This window comes from Thunnus thynnus, chromosome 14, assembly GCF_963924715.1.
Source record: "Thunnus thynnus chromosome 14, fThuThy2.1, whole genome shotgun sequence".
In the NCBI taxonomy this organism is placed as follows: Eukaryota; Metazoa; Chordata; class Actinopteri; order Scombriformes; family Scombridae; genus Thunnus; species Thunnus thynnus.
Genome location: NC_089530.1, coordinates 30,317,828 through 30,330,291, shown reverse-complemented (window position 1 = coordinate 30,330,291; position 12,464 = coordinate 30,317,828). Strand labels below are relative to the sequence as shown.

The window sequence follows — 12,464 nt, the reverse complement described above, 5'->3', positions numbered from 1 at the left end:
TTCAATTATTGATTATGAAAAGCATTATTAGTTACAGCCCTATTTCAGGATATGACTGTGGTTTTAATATGAGAGGACAGTTTCTCAGAGGCGCTGTGGCTTAGTTGGTCAAAGCGCCTGTCTAGTAAACAGGAGATCCTGGGTTCAAATCCCAGCAGTGCCTGCTGTTGGTGGGGTTACTTTCACAGTGATTACCTTCCCATTACTGTCTTAAGATGCTTAAAAATATTCCCACTATAGTCTTCATCAACATGCTGTACATTGCTCAATAAGTCTCAAAACAGCAGCTGCAGGAGGGAAAAGTGATGCTGTGGCTTAGTGGTTAAAACATCTGTCTTGTAAACAGGAGATTGTGTCTAATTCCAGCAGTGCCTGATTAACCTTATTGGTCTCACTGCAGTCATACGTATCACCTTGGTTTAGGTAAATGTTTTGCTCAACGAACCTTTGAACATCATCTAGCTTCAAAGCAAGCGGTGCTGTGGCTTAGTTGGTTAAAGTGCCTGTCTCGTAAACAGGAGATCCTGGGTTCAAATCCCAGCAGTGCCTGGAATATGCTGTTCACTTTGCAAAATGTTCACACACACAGAGTCATCTGTGCTGATGCACAGGTGAGAGCCAATTTGCACCATCCATCCCACGAACCTGGGACCTTTACCAACCGTGTTTACTAAACCTCGGAAGGTTCAGTGAGCTGTACTCGCGGAGCAACACACTGTGCTTTTGTTGTGAAATGTGTACTTATTACCACCTTTTGACGACCAACAGAAAGAACTAAAGGGGTAAGCTCTGTTCTGCTATCACTCTGGAGCTTGTTTTCTGCCGGTCATTTGTTGACATTAGCGTGAGAGAGGCAAGGCACTCGGGAACGCACAAAAATGTCACATCCTTTGGATTTTCATGGTAAAACTGGCCCGGGTCCTTCACATAGAAATCAGTCCACAGGCTGTTACAAACAACTGAGAAAGCTGGAGAAGGTCTCAACCCGTTCACTCATTGGCAATAAAAAACAATTAATAAATATAAAGTGCGTCATAATTCTTACATATAGAACCTTTAATATGAGAGAAGCTATCATGAGAGGCGCTGTGGCTTAGCTGGTTAAAGCGCCTGTCTTGTAAACAGGAGATCCTGGGTTCAAATCCCAGCAGTGCCTGATGGTTGTGGGGTTGATTTTACAGTGATTACCTTTTCATTGAGGCATTTTTTCTCCATCTTATCCTGGGATACTTGCTTGGTGACCATTTTTCTTTAAAATATTTTTGCCTGATTTTCAACTGAAGCAACAATATGGATCACAATCAAGACAATAAACATAATTTTATAATTTCAGCTCATAAATGTCTTCGCCTCAGTGTGACGGCACCTTTAATATGAGAGGAGATGTCACCAGAGGTGCTGTGGCTTAGTTGGTCAAAGCGCCTGTCTAGTAAACAGGAGATCCTGGGTTCAAATCCCAGCAGTGCCTGCTTATTATCTCTCATGTTTAACCCACCAGCAAGACACTTCTTTTGTGTTCCCTTAAAGGGGACCTACTTCCTGTTAATTCTTCACAATTAACTCTGTTAAGTGAAGCAGGAAATGTTGGGTTTGCATCAGCAGTAACTTAACACGTGTCTGATACGACTGCCCCCCAGCAGACTTCCTGAATCTGACCATCTTAGTTTCAACTGCAGCAACAATACGATCAAGACAAAACAAGACGTCTGATGACATTTTTACATTTTTTCAACCAATTTATTGATTATATAAAGAACTATTAGTTGCAGCCCTATTTCAAGATATGACTGTAGCTTTAATATGAGAAAATGTCAAATCCTTTGGATTTTTGCGGAAAATCCAGCTCAGGTCCTTCACATAGAAATCAGTCCACAGGCTGTTACAGACAACCAAGAATGTCAGGGAAGGTCTCAACCAATAAAAAGCAATTAATAAATATAAAGTGCATCATAATTCTTACATATAGAACCTTTAATATGAGGGACAATGTTACCAGAGGTGCTGTGGCTTAGTTGGTTAAAGCGCCTGTCTTGTAAACAGGAGATCCTGGGTTCAAATCCCAGCAGTGCCTTGTTGTCATGAAAAATCCTGAACCTATATATGACTTGTCTTTTGTTCAGTTTCCCATGATTCACTGTTTCTGTACTTGAGGACACTCGGTTGTACAAATCAAATTCACACTGAAGCATTTCAGTCTCTCAGACCTTAAACGGATTATCCTCAGAGGTCTCATCCTCTCCAAAACAAACGTACACAGGGATTAAAACCAGTAAAAACACTAAATAAAGCATTCAAATCGGTGTTTCTTTGATGCTGTTTGGCAGGAAGAGGATGTCTGGGAAGGGCTGTTAGCCGAGCCGCTGCTAACATTTGCTCAGTTTGTTTCTCTTATATCTTAAGATCCAGATGTCCAATGACTAAAATCCTTCATCCGGTTAAGTTAAAAACGACCAAGATATAAAAAGTTCATAGAAATGATAATGATAAAAAAATCACAAAAATGTGGCTTTAAACTGAATAAAAGTCAATTCATGACAGTTTCTGGCAGGCAACCACAATGGTGATGTATCATCTGGTATGTGTATACTCTTTGGTAGACGCCACTGTGATGGACAACCACAACGCTGATGTATTATATATCATACTATAGCTTTAGTTTGACAGATAACATTCTTTAATATTTTAAATTAAAGGAGCATCTTGGTGGTGGATTAAACGTGAGGGATAATAATAAGGAGGCACTGCTGGGATTTGAACCCAGGATCTCCTGTTTACTAGACAGGTGCTTTAACCAACTAAGTCACAGCGCCTCTGATGGCACCTTCTCTCGTATTAAAGGTGCAGTCTAGGGATGTCAGTTTTGGTTGATTTCAATGATTGACAATTGACAATTATTGGTTATGAAAAGAATTATTAGCTGCATTCATTTTTCAGGATATGACTGTAGTTTTAATACTAGAGAACAGTTTATCAGAGGCGCTGTGGCTTAGTTGGTTAAAGCGCCTGTCTTGTAAACAGGAGATCCTGGGTTCAAATCCCAGCAGTGCCTGATGTTTAAAGGACTGTAGTCAACTGAATAAAGTCTTGGTCGACTGAAATCGTACATAATCTTCAACTAATCGATAAGTCATGGGTGTGACGAGATAAGAATTGTTGGATGTTAGGGGACAGAGTGAACTCAGCAGCTGTACATTTCTCCGTTTTCTATTTTTCTGTTTAGCATCTTCAGGTTAGGCTAACCCATTGTTGCTAACTTTGTAGCTAACCCCCTCACTTTTCCAGCAGTTGGGGAAATAACAGACGTAATTTTTTTTGTTCTTGAGAAGCTGCAGCATCTATTTACTGACACACTGGAGTCTGTACTGTACATTTACTGCCAGACTGACAACTTACTGCTAACCTTTTCCTTTGCTCCTCCACTCCCATCCATTGTCACTTTCCCACTCGCTATGCAAACATATTGCACTCTGCCCTATTCCTTAATGGAGCTACGCTACCAAGAGTTTCCCAGGCAACGACACAGAGGTTGACTCACATTTCAGAACAGCGCTGCACAGAGGCTCCTAAACACTATTGATCTCCGAATTAATGGATACTTGGCATTATTTTTGGCAATAAAAAAAATTATAATAATCAGGTACTGCTGGGATTTGAACCCAGGATCTCCTGTTTACTAGACAGGCGCTTTGACCAACTAAGCCACAGCACCTCTGATAACAGTTTCTCTCATATTAAAGGTGGTGATGTCAGGTTTGGTTGATTGCAGTGCAGTAATTTAATATTTGGAGTTTTGGACTGTTGTTCCAACAAAACAAGATGTTTGATGACTTTTTTTTTCAGACAATTATTGATTATGAAAAGAATTATTAGTTGGAGCCCTTTTTTAGGATATAATTGTAGTTTTAATGTGAGAGAAGGTGGTGTGGCGCCACTGACAATTCTGTCAAATCCCAACAGTATCTGATGGTTGTGGGGTACATTTCACAGTGATTACTATTTCTACATCTTATCCCAAGATACTTGCTTGGTGACCATTTTTCTTTAAAATATTTTTGCCTTATTTTCAACCGAAACAACAATATGGATCAAAATCAAGACAATAAACATAAATTTATGATTTCAGATCTTAGATGTCTTCGCCTCAGTGTGACTGCACCTTTAATATGAGAGAAGATGAGAGAGAGGGCGCTGTGGCTTAGTTGGTTAAAGCGCCTGTCTAGTAAACAGGAGATCCTGGGTTCAAATCCCAGCAGTGCCTGATTAACAAAGAAATAATTTCCTATAAACATTGGGAGGATGTGTCTCCCAATGCAACTTAAATAAAGTACTTTCCAATGTTCTGAATCTTTATGAGTCCACTTCATGAAAGTACAGACACAAGACGAAAACCAGAGATTCTGCAAACCTTTTTACTGGTCTCACTGCAGCAACCAGTATCATGTTGGTTTTGGTAAATGTTTTGCTCAACAAAATTTTTAACAACATCTAGCACAAGAACATGAGGTGCTGTGGCTTAGTGGTTAAAGCGCCTGTCTTGTAAACAGGAGATCCTGGGTTCAAGTCCCAGCAGTGCCTCAGACTGCAGCAACTGCTTTCAATTTACTCAAAGAGAACTTCAGTATCATCATATGAAAGTGTATTCAGTAAGTATCCTTTGAATAAATGTGTTTATTAACTATTCTGTCGCACATAAATGATCACAGATCAACACCTGCAGCACTGCAGCAGAAACTCAACCTCTCATTGGTTATTTAAATCCACACTGATTGGATCGTTTCTAAAAACACTTGAAGCATCGACTACACTGACAGACAATAAAAGAGAAGAATGAAGCACTGATATATCATCACAGATTCCTTCACAACTGAAAATATGATGTTTCTTTTCACTGTAGTGATGATGAGACTCAGCTGGCTACACCTTTTCAGGTTTTCAACTTTGCTCCCCTGTCTCATAGAAGATAGTACTAAAATTAATATTAATGTTATTACATCTATTGCTTTCAATGTGAAGCTTTTTGTAACTTGTGGTTTGAAAAGTGTTATATGAATAAATCTTTACTCACTAACACCACGCTTCCCATTTTAATGAACATGGATTACTTTTAACCATCACAGGTCACCACAGTAAGCCTCCATTAACCCCTGATATCCTCCCAGTGAACCATCTACATCCTGAATGTTCATTTTCAAACTCGTCTGCCTCTTTTCAAACATAAAAACATTCATAGATGACTGAAAATCTCCAACATGAACCTGTAGACAGTGTATCGGTTTGTCTTTTTTTAATTATTAGCTGGTTTTATTTTCTTCCCTTTTCCTTATTGATTTACTGTGATATGTCATCTGCTACATTATTTTAATCATCTATTTGAACCTATAGATGTGAGGCGCTGTAGCTTAGTGGTTAAAGCGCCTGTCTCGTAAACAGGAGATCCTGGGTTCAAATCCCAGCAGTGCCTCAATGAAATCAGATCAAATGATGAGAGTTTTTTTGGTATATTTTAACAACCCAAATCCAATATTTGGACTAAAACACTAAACTGATCCATGAGATAACCTGGTTTTTTAAAGACTCGTTTGCACAAATCAAAATCCACATTGAAGACAATGCTCCTGTCTTTTAGATCTTTATCACTTCTGTTCATAAATGACTTTGCAGATTCGAATGACACTTAAGAGAGGAGAAGAAGAGTCCAACAGTGGCGCTGTGGCTTAGTTGGTTAAAGCGCCTGTCTCGTAAACAGGAGATCCTGGGTTCAAATCCCAGCGGTGCCTCAATACCTCCAGAACCTTGACCTTGAAATAGCAGCTGATTTCACAACTGAGCAGAAGGCCGTGAGATTCATTTGAAGCTTTATGTTAAGTGTTATCTTTGTCTTTTGTAACGTACAAGTCCTGTTGACATAGTTTTAGTTTTTAGTGACCAAAGTTCTGTACAAAGGAGTGAACATAATGATTTAATATAATATCAGTTCTACACACTCACGCGAAACAATCAAACAAAGGAAAACACAACTAAACAGACAAACAGTACGGAAGCCCTGAGAGGCAAGTGAGGAAAAAAAAGTTCAGATGATCTGAGTGATCTGAGTTGTTTTCTCTCTGAAATGCTGAAGTGAGACACTACCCCATGTGCTAAACAGGACTAAAAGCATTCATGTTTTCTTCCTGGTGACAAAAGAAATACATGACAGTAATGTTACATAACTTGCTATCACACAATATGTGTACCATGTGTTTAGAGTGCATGTAGAAATTAAAACTCACCTGGAAGAAAACATTTATGCTTTTAGTTCTATTTAGAACAAGGGGGTAGTGCTGCACTTTAGCCTCTTGTGTCCGAAATGAGTATTACAACAACAAAAACTTTTTAAAAAATGATCCTGGAAAAAAAATCACCTGTTCTTAAACGCACAATATGTAATTTCAGGTAAAAACAGGTAAAAACACTGAATAAAGCTGTTTCACCTAAAAAATCAATGTTTCTCCGACGATTAAATTACAGATTTCTCTGAGTTTGAAAATACACAACTCAACAACATATATAACACAGGTCTAGTTGTTTTTAGACATTTAATGTGGAATAATTACATATTCTACGTTTAAATCATAAACACAGGTGAGAAAAACAATTTATATTAGACTTAGAAATCAGCAGAATCTTTTTCTCATTTGCCTCTCAGGGCTTCCGTACACCAGGTAGATGGATATGATGCTGAATCTTCATGTATGTTTACTGGGGAACATGTGTACCCTGAATGTATGATGTGTGTTATATAAGTTATATAAGTTGTAAATGTGTGTCAGATGTGAAAAATAATAACAATAAATAACAGTAAATAATTAAAAGGTAGAGAAGTGGTAATGGGAGAAAGGACACGTATTTAAAATGATGCAAAGGAAAAACAAAAATAAAATAAAATAAAATAAAATAAAATATCAATTACTTGCAGGGCTGCGACTAACAATTATCTTCATTATTGATTATTTATTGATTATTTTATTGATTCATTGATTAAACATTTAGTGTATAAAATGTAAAATAATGAAAAATGCCTGTTATAATCTCCCACAGTCCAAGGTGACGTCATTAAGTGTCTTGTTTTGTCCGACCAGAAGTCAGAAACCCAAAGATATTCAGTTTAAAACGATATAAAACTGAGAGAAGCAGGAAGTCCTGACATTTGAGAAGTTAGACAAAGAGAATATTTGCTTAAAATAAACAAACTAAAACGATCGATTGTTTATTCAAATAGTTGTATATATACTTTACCGATATAACAGATGCTGCCGTCTCCTATATATTACGGTCCTGTATGTAATGAATGTACTGTCATAAACTGTTTCCCACTGACGTTGCATTAATAAATGTAATCTGGAATATGTCTCAGTGTTTATATTCTGATTATGAATGCTGAATATGAAGACTTAAAGGGAAGTAGTGAAAACACATTTAACTGAGACACTTGTGCTGACCTCCGTCACGTCGAACCTCTCTGTTACATCACATTAAGCCTCTGTAACGGTCTGCGTTCTGTCATCTCTCCCGCCGCTGTTTGCTGACTCCAGCTGGTTTCGGGGTCATTCAGCTTCCAGCTTATTTCACCACCGCCGGCTGGATTAAACCGAACCGATGTGAGTGAATGTTTGGAGAGTTTTTTCTCTCTCTCAGGAAGCTGCTCAATGAACTCGAACAATATGAGGCCTGTGCAGAGCTGCAGAGTGGCCTAGTTTCACTGTGAGCCATTCACACTGACCCACATACACTGTACACACTGCACACACAACATAACACACACCTCACACACTGTACACACTGCACACACAACATAACACACACCACACACTTTACACACTGCACACACAACATAACACACACCACACACTGTACACACTGCACACACAACATAACACACACCACACACTTTACACACTGCATACACAACATAACACACACCACACACTGTACACACTGCACACACAACATAACACACCTCACACACTTTACACACTGCATACACAACATAACACGCACCACACACTGTACACACTGCATACACAACATAACACACACCACACACTTTACACACTGCATACACAACATAACACACACCACACACTGTACACACTGCACACACAACATAACACACACCACACACTTTACACACTGCATACACAACATAACACACACCACACACTGTACACACTGCACACACAACATAACACACACCACACACTGTACACACTGCACACACAACATAACACACACCACACACACTTTACACACTGCACACACAACATAACACACCTCACACACTTTACACACTGCACACACAACATAACACACACCACACACTGTACACACTGCATACACAACATAACACACACCACACACACTTTACACACTGCATACACAACATAACACACACCACACACACTTTACACACTGCATACACAACATAACACACACCACACACACTTTACACACTGCACACACAACATAACACACACCACACACTGTACACACTGCACACACAACATAACACACACCACACACTGTACACACTGCACACACAACATAACACACACCTCACACACTTTACACACTGCATACACAACATAACACACACCACACACACTTTACACACTGCATACACAACATAACACACACGACACACACTTTACACACTGCATACACAACATAACACTGCATACACAACATAACACACCACGTACACAACATAACACACTGCATACACACTCTACACATATCATACACAACATAACACACTACACACACACCGTACACACTGCATACACAACATAACACACTACACACACACCGTACACACTGCATACACAACATAACACACTACACACACACCGTACACACTGCATACACAACATAACACACTACACACACACCGTACACACTGCATACACAACATAACACACTACACACACACTTTAAACATATCATATAGTAAATAAAGTAAAAGTCAGGTTAATTTTTCTCATAGACAACGTTGAGTCTCAGTCCTTCTACAGTTCAGATCAACATGAAACTCTCCTGGTTGAATCATCAGAACAAAAGAGGAACAACTGTGTTAGAAAACATCAGCTTCTTTGGTGTGAAGTCAAAGCTACAAGACTGTGGACATAATGTCGGGTAGAAGTTAACAACGACCTCCAAGGTGCATTTCAGAGAGAAACAGTCAATCACTGAGCTTAGAGTGAGGTCATGTGCGTACCGTAACGGTGGACGGAAGCTAAGGATCACGTGTTTTTACAATCTGCAGCGTGAATCTGTAAAGTTTTAATTTCTAGGTCACTTTTGAATAGTCTGTTTGTTTGAATCACAGCACTTTATAACCTTTGACAACACAGCAGGCAGCACAGTATGAATGAGAGTGATAGTGCTGCTCAGTGACACCACCTCATATCAGATATTCATGATCATTAGTAAATGTCTCAAATCTTAATTAATGCACTGTTAAAGAAAAGGGGGATAGAGAATGAGGTGAAACACTTCCAGAATCAGTGAAGCCTCCGACTGCTGCTCTTTATAACTGACTGAGTTAGAAATGTAAACCTGGAGTTTATCACACACACGTCTATAAGCAGCAGACTCGACTACAGTGACCCTGCAGGTCTGTAACAGTATATGTGAACAGCGATGCAGGAGCAGGGAGGTAACTGATAAGACCGGTGTGTGTGTGTGTTTGTGTGTGTGTGTGTGTGTGTGTGTGTGTGTGTGTGTGTGTGACCTTCACAGGCTAAAAACAGCCTCCTGCCTGTCAGCAGCAGCAGCCGCTCGCTGCCACACTGCAGGCCTGTGTGTGCAGAGATGACTGCTGCTATCAGCTGTACCGACACATGTTAGACTGCTGCACAGAACAATACAGTGATTATAGAACTATTCTTAAAGGAGCATTCTGGTGGTTTTCTATATTTTTCTATATCTTGTTAACAAATCTCATGTTTGGATCCAAACCAACAATGAACTGATCTACTAACAGGTATTGTGTGAGCATCAAAGCCTGATATATCTTATTTATTCCTCCGTTGTTGTCACACCGCTGCACTGGGTGACACGTTCCTCCGTTATAAAGAGACCAGGTATCATCTCTGGTTAGCGGAGCTGAAGTGTTCGGAGTCAAATAAACACGTTTCCAGATTCTACTTTGTTCAGTTTGTCCAAACCTGAAAGTCTGCAGATGATCAGACTGATGTACAAACACCGACAGCAGCAGATCAGTTAGCGTTCGGACCTTTCTTCTTCTTCTCTTTCTTCTCTGTCTAGTGGCATCTGGTGCTGACAGTCAGCAGCTGTGTGAGATCACCTGTATTTATGTGTAATGATATCAGCCTTGCAGATGGTGCAAATCTTATTTTGCTCAACTGCCTTAAAAAATAGTTTCTGCATATTGATATTGGCATGTCTGGTAATCAATGGACATGCCAACATTGTTTAGAATAGCATGTACCTGACACTTTACCTCTTACATTGGTCTTCATTTATCTTTAATTCTTGCTTTTTTTACAAAGTTGCATCTAATATAGTCTAAAATGATGTGAATGATGTGATGCTGATGTTGTCGTGCTGCAAGATGAAGACAAATTTTCACTTTTGCACAACAAAGGTGGACAATAAAGTTGTTTTTATTGATTCTGATTTGATTTTGCAGATTAGATTTGTTATCGCCCGGCACTAAGGAGCCCTGATCTATGCTTCCTGTTACAGAGAGAATAACGAGCTTTAACATAATCTACCAGATGATATCTAACTAGGAGGATCCTGTGCTACGGGGCTCTGCAAGGTCTGATGCGGATCTTATCTGGGGTTCCCTGATGTGAACGCGTCGGGGATCCCCTGCTCAGTAACAGGATGCAGCTCACGGAAAGCTGAGTCAGCTGGATGTGTTACAGCAGGAGTCCAGTTACTGAGAGATCAGCTTTCACACAGACTGTAAAACTTTATTAGAGCAGCTCGGAGCGACGCTCAGAGAGCAGAGTGACGCCGTTTGGACTGACGGAGACTTTCAGGAAGGAAAAACTACAGTTCAACAACATTATTTATACAAGAGATCAGTCAGAGAATCATGTCATTACTTTAATATTCAGTGTTCAGACCAAAATCAAAAGAATGCCAAAGATATCAAACTCTATTCATTATGTGACGACTACAAACTTCACAGAAATGTTACAGTTTGATGTTTTATGTTGGTGTGAATCTGTGTGCGTTTGTTTGTTGGTTTTCTCTGTTTTTATTTCCTGTCTTTATCTAAGAGCATCTAATCTGACAGCAGATGCATAGAAGCAGCCTGATTGCAGGGAGAGAAGCCTCAGCAGCAGATCTGAGTGCAGAGATCTGATTCATATCTGATGTCTAACTGAGCGACGGCGGTCAGGACGGTCACATCGGACTTCATGTGGGTTTTTTTTAACGTCTCACTTCTCAGCACGTATCGGCTGTTGTCATCATTCAGCGTCGGCGCCTCACACCCGGTAAAAATAAACATGTGGCCTTCTCGCTCTCATCCTCATCATCTGTATTGTCCGCTGACCTCCGCAACAAATAATCCACCTTCATGATTTGACCTTGTTCTTGGTTTTTCTTCTACGCAATGAGCCTGATTATTTTTTTACACAGTTAAGTTTATTTTTATGTAACTGCTGAAATCTTTGATCGTCACAGTAAAATTATATTGAAAAAAACATTTGAATCCAATATGCTCCGCCTTTGCATAATTAAAATGTCCAATAAAAAACATGAAGTCCTTTATTGATCTCAAAGAAAGAATGTAAAAAGTCCTGAACTCTCTTGTTGTCCTCTCGGGTCAAAATTGACCCAAATTATGAATTATTTTAACTATAGTTGAGATCAGAGGAAAATATGTTGATGGATTATGGCAGACTGGTTTATGTAAAATTCTAGTCAGGATACTGTTTTAAAAGCATTTCAATTTTTTTGATGACAGCACATAATGACACCTGTTGTCCTCCCGGGTCAAAGTTGACCTGAGGACAACAGGAAGGTTAAAGAGTCTTTCTGTCACAGAACAAACAAAAAAACAGACTAATAAAAAAACGCAACCTCATTTGTTCTTATGCAGCTTTTTGGATCTGGTGGCAGATTTACTGAATGTTTATTCTGTTTTGTTCTGTTTTAGACTAAAAAAGCAGAAGTGAGCATTAAGACCTGTGATGTGAACGTAGCCTTCGAGTAGGAGGGAAATAATTACTGAAAGTAAAATCAAGAACTGAAAGACTATTCTCTCTTTTTCCCTCTTTTTATAAAAAATAGGGGTAGTTTCTGAGTGAACATGTGGAAAAGTGTGTTACATTTTAGGTTGTTGGATGACAGAATAAAACCAATCAATCGCCTGAAGAAGCCTCATCCGAGATTGATCAATCCACCACAGTCACTATTCAAGACATCTGCTCAGAAACAAACAAGAA

The 12,464-nt window shown here is 39.3% G+C and overlaps 1 protein-coding gene and 12 non-coding genes across 26 annotated transcripts in view; 10 read left to right on the top strand and 3 right to left on the bottom strand.

Moving 5' to 3' along the window:
- LOC137197482 (LIM domain-binding protein 3-like) overlaps positions 1 to 12,464 on the bottom strand; it is a 101,701-nt gene that overhangs the window by 71,227 nt on the left and 18,010 nt on the right. The window lies entirely within an intron of this gene.
- On the top strand, positions 90 to 163 carry trnat-agu (transfer RNA threonine (anticodon AGU)). The gene has a single exon. It is a non-coding gene; the product is annotated as a tRNA-Thr (tRNA).
- Positions 476 to 549, top strand: trnat-cgu (transfer RNA threonine (anticodon CGU)). The gene has a single exon. It is a non-coding gene; the product is annotated as a tRNA-Thr (tRNA).
- On the top strand, positions 1,083 to 1,156 carry trnat-ugu (transfer RNA threonine (anticodon UGU)). The gene has a single exon. It is a non-coding gene; the product is annotated as a tRNA-Thr (tRNA).
- On the top strand, positions 1,395 to 1,468 carry trnat-agu (transfer RNA threonine (anticodon AGU)). The gene has a single exon. It is a non-coding gene; the product is annotated as a tRNA-Thr (tRNA).
- Positions 1,998 to 2,071, top strand: trnat-ugu (transfer RNA threonine (anticodon UGU)). Its single transcript has one exon. It is a non-coding gene; the product is annotated as a tRNA-Thr (tRNA).
- Positions 2,737 to 2,810, bottom strand: trnat-agu (transfer RNA threonine (anticodon AGU)). Its single transcript has one exon. It is a non-coding gene; the product is annotated as a tRNA-Thr (tRNA).
- Positions 2,976 to 3,049, top strand: trnat-ugu (transfer RNA threonine (anticodon UGU)). The gene has a single exon. It is a non-coding gene; the product is annotated as a tRNA-Thr (tRNA).
- Positions 3,636 to 3,709, bottom strand: trnat-agu (transfer RNA threonine (anticodon AGU)). The gene has a single exon. It is a non-coding gene; the product is annotated as a tRNA-Thr (tRNA).
- trnat-agu (transfer RNA threonine (anticodon AGU)) lies at positions 4,185 to 4,258 on the top strand. Its single transcript has one exon. It is a non-coding gene; the product is annotated as a tRNA-Thr (tRNA).
- On the top strand, positions 4,503 to 4,575 carry trnat-ugu (transfer RNA threonine (anticodon UGU)). The gene has a single exon. It is a non-coding gene; the product is annotated as a tRNA-Thr (tRNA).
- On the top strand, positions 5,389 to 5,461 carry trnat-cgu (transfer RNA threonine (anticodon CGU)). Its single transcript has one exon. It is a non-coding gene; the product is annotated as a tRNA-Thr (tRNA).
- Positions 5,704 to 5,777, top strand: trnat-cgu (transfer RNA threonine (anticodon CGU)). The gene has a single exon. It is a non-coding gene; the product is annotated as a tRNA-Thr (tRNA).